The following is a 4,336-nucleotide window of genomic DNA, read 5'->3' as shown; positions in this document are numbered from 1 at the left end:
TACAGATACGTTCCGTACCTTCCGTTTCAAGGACCAAAAAAAATGCAGCAGGCCCTAATTTTCCCTTTCATTAGCCGCGTGCGGACACACCCGCCCCCCTTCTGGACCCGTCCTCCTCTGCTGCGCGTCATTCCCCCCAGCTCTCTGCAGTGTCTCTGCGTCCCTGCACATGCACATAACGGAAAAAGCACTGACGCAGGGACATGGGACGCAGTGACACTTGCCTATTATTAGGTAGGATTGTGAGCTTCAGCACAGAGCAATGTCCTGTTACCTATAACAACCATTAAGAAATAGAAATCTTTTAGTGATAATATACCTGTAACACCATGAAGATTGAGTATATCACTATGCCCCTCCTTACAGCACCTTATACCAGTGCTGGTCGTAATGGAAAAATCTACGCTTACGGATCATTACGCGTAATTTTACGCTATTACGCATTACGCAATTACGGTTACGGCGTAGGAAATTATCTACGGCACATCACTGTAATTACGCGTAAACTTACGCAATTACGCGTAAGGATACCGTAATGAAGGCGCTTACACTACAATGTTACGCGTAGTGCCGTAATACCCATTAATGCGTATTTTTTTACGTATGCGGACGATATGTACGCAATAGCCGTCAATGTGACAGTTATTGCGTACATATCATTCGTAATTCGTATGCGTCAAAACGTACGCTTATACTGAAGGGCGGGAGAAGATACTATTGGTTGCTTAGGATGTTGACTGATTGGCTACTCTTAGAAAATGGGAGATTTTACGTTAGTAATTACGCGTAAAATTACGCGTAAGTGTTCGTAAAATTACGCATGCCTAGCAATTACGGTAGACAGTGTAATTACGATACCACTTACGGTCTTACGCGTAAATAATTACGCGTAAGACCGTAAGTTACGCGTAACGCTTACATGTAAATTTACATTGAATTACGATGCGTAATTACGCTCATGCGTAATTTCGGCCCAGCACTGCCTTATACTGCTTTACTCACTAAAATGTGTCCCCTACAGCCAAAGCATTTGGATACAATGAGGGAAATCTGTCAAGTTTAGATTTAAAATGTGTGTTCCTGTTGAAGAGATTTTCCTTCACTTCCTATTGTTGATAACTCTGTCACTGGGACAGTAAGTCGGGTAAATTAACTTACACAATGCGTCCGCCTTAGATGATGCGCTCCATTGATGTCCCACGTTCACGTATTATCTGCTTGTTGATGGTATCCGCCTATATTTGGTACATCTCTTTGGTAATATCTGCACACTGTTTGTATTCTCTACTTGTCTTTTTTTATATCTGCATTACTGTGTGTAGTATTATTTGATAAGAAAAGGGGTGGGTCCTGTGTTAAGGGGCGGAGTTTAGGGTGCCAGAGCTTATGTTCTTATAAGCTCCTGAGCTGTATATCCACCTGAGTATAATACTATAAACATAATTGTTCTTTTAAATTCAACACGCTTAACCATAAGGCTCTTGATTTCTTCCTACCCCTTCTTTTGATTTTTTTTTTTTTTTTTTAAATACATCCAGGTACTTATAGGTGCTTTCCTTGTGAAGTGAGATGTGCAGTGAGGAGCAGTCAGCTATGTATTTGTTTCAGCCATTGAATCTGAGTGGGTGTTTGCGGTTGAAGCAATCTCGTTTGACTGTTCAACTCAGGTGGCCATATACTTATAGATTTGCAGCAGCTTCATCCATCAGATAGATTTCTGTCAAATGCTTGTCAAGTCGAATCTGACAGGAATCTATCTGATGTGTGCCACACACTAGGAACAGATTTCTAATAGATTTCAGAATAAAATCTATTGGAATTCGATCTAAATGCATTATTGGTTCATTAGATCCAATGCAACTCTATGGGCCATCGATCTGCGGCCAGCAGCAGATCGACCTGGATTTTCCATCCTGTCAGATGAAATCGATCAAAATCAATCGAAATCAGCGCAAATCGTTCAATCGGCTGATTCGATAGAATCGATTTATAATTGATTCAATATAATCAATCGATCGCTGAAATCAACCAGTGTATGGGCCCCTTTAGGTCCCTATTCAATTCACTTTATTATCTCCTAAGTTTTCTCCTAGGAGATAATTTTTAATCAACTATTTAGTAAAAACTTTTCAGCAATTTGCAATTGAGTAGGTTCTAAAAGATAGATGGAATAGTACTGTCAACATTATTTTGGGTATTTTCTTGCTTGCTGTTTAAAACACTTTTTACTGACAAGGTTTGAATATCTTACCTAGAAGAAATCCCGGGTGAATTACATATGGGCCTTAGTGTGATCTTACATTATGATTCTGGGCTTAGGTTCATGCTCATAATAACAGCTTCTTATCTACTTGGTTCCTGGAATTAGTTTCATTGCCAGTAGAGCTATCAGCTCAAATCAATGTTTTAATAAAGTGCACTTTAAATGAATATGGGGCTGCCATCTTTATTTTTTTACAAGCTGCCAGGTACAGTATTTGTCTTTCAAGCTGATCCATTGCCATTAGTATTGTCACACCAGGTAGTATGACAATGGTACAGCAATAGGGGATGAAGAGGTTGCAACTGCATGAGTTGTTGCATTAGGTCTTTATTTATGGTGTAGTGGTAATGGTCACCGCTATACATGGTAATCACTAACAAGTTATTAACATTAACATCATTAACCAGTTATTTATTTTGCTCTGCTTACATTTCTCTCACACAGTGGCAGTCCTTGGAAAGCCAAGTTTGGCAGTCGATATCATATGATTGTTATGGAGGTGGGGGGGGAGGGAGGGGGGCAGAGTACATTTTTGCACCCTGAGGCTCAAAGATTGGCACCACTGCTTGTTCTGGGTGAATACGCAAAATTGAAATGCATTAGAACAGACTGCCCATGTTAATCAATGGGCTCATTAATATTTACTACACCTGGAAAAGTCCTGGAGCTGTTTTTTTCTTCTCAAGAACATTTCACATATTTTCATTTTTTAATTCTTTTTTGTTCTTTTTTAAATAACAAATATGCATGGCGTGTGTTGTAAAACGTGTACAGAGAGATGTGAGTGTGGTTTATAGTGTGAATCAGGCCTCTGAGGCAGAGGATCAGAACAGCCAGGTTAGCAGCATTTTTAGAGGGAAATCATGATGGATGCCTGTATATCCTTCTCACTACAGGCTTGCCTTCAAAGGAATATTAACCCAACATAACAATAACATGTTTAAGAAATATTTTATTAATTCAAATTACATTGTTAAGGCAAACACATGTACTAAATGGCATTCTGACCTGACTAAGGCTTTGTCTCTCTGCAGGTTTTCTTGCAAATCTGAGCTGCCATCACAAATGGAGGTGAGACGCCATCATATTGCTTTGTAATGGTTGCAGGAATTTGGCAGAGGTAAGAATACTGGCATCCATATCTGACGAACGACTTCCAAACATAACAAGCACTAACAAAACATGGCACCTGTCAGAAACCACACAAAACTGGAATATCGGTCATGGATGGAACTGACCTATAACCGACTGAGCCATACACACACACAACGCAGCCTTTTATATTGCTGCAACCTTACACGGCTGCTGAAGACTTTCTTGCAATCATAGAAATGCATTTTTACAGAAATTGTTAAAAAGTCGACAAGAGTAAAAGGAGCACTAACACAGATAAACATTATTATAAAAAATTACATAGAAACTGACCATTACTATCCAGTTGCCCTTGGAAACTGTGGTCAAACAGAAACTAAAGAATAACTGAGAAATAGAGAGTCTGTTGAGACCATGGTTTTGGGTTTACAGGTAGTATTATATAAATGATAGATTAAAAAAGTAAGTTTTCAAAATGCCCTGGATTTCTTCTACAAGCTTTAGAAAACCTTGTGTTTTTTCCGTACATTTAGTTTTCTATAAATGGTGTAATTCAATGACAGAATCTTTTGCATTATAGTCCATCCACACTTGTGAGTTGGTGGCCCGAAGGTTTTATAGAATCTTATTGGAACCTGCATTGCTTGCCACTGGGGTGCTGATCCCATTCAATTACACTGAATAGAACTGCACTGCTTGAAATGTAGGCAGCAGTGCGTTGCCAAAACCCAATGCTGCAAACTACATGAGTGAACACATACAAAAGTGCAGTCTGTGCACTGGACGGGGAATGGAGGAGACATCAATTTTCTTTCCCCCAAGTCTTGGTTTTCTGTATTTTTGAAAGTAAAAGCATGTGTGTCTTTTGAAGTTATTAATAATGCTAGAGAATATTTCACGTGACCTCAAACCTGTGTCAGATAAGTGTGGAACTTCCTTCTGCACTTAAACCAGAATGATGTTGTATTTGACCTTGATGTT

Source organism: Hyperolius riggenbachi, chromosome 10, assembly GCF_040937935.1.
Source record: "Hyperolius riggenbachi isolate aHypRig1 chromosome 10, aHypRig1.pri, whole genome shotgun sequence".
NCBI classification, from domain to species: domain Eukaryota; kingdom Metazoa; phylum Chordata; class Amphibia; order Anura; family Hyperoliidae; genus Hyperolius; species Hyperolius riggenbachi.
The sequence above is the reverse complement of the archived record's forward strand: the minus strand, read 5'-3'. Positions refer to the sequence as shown.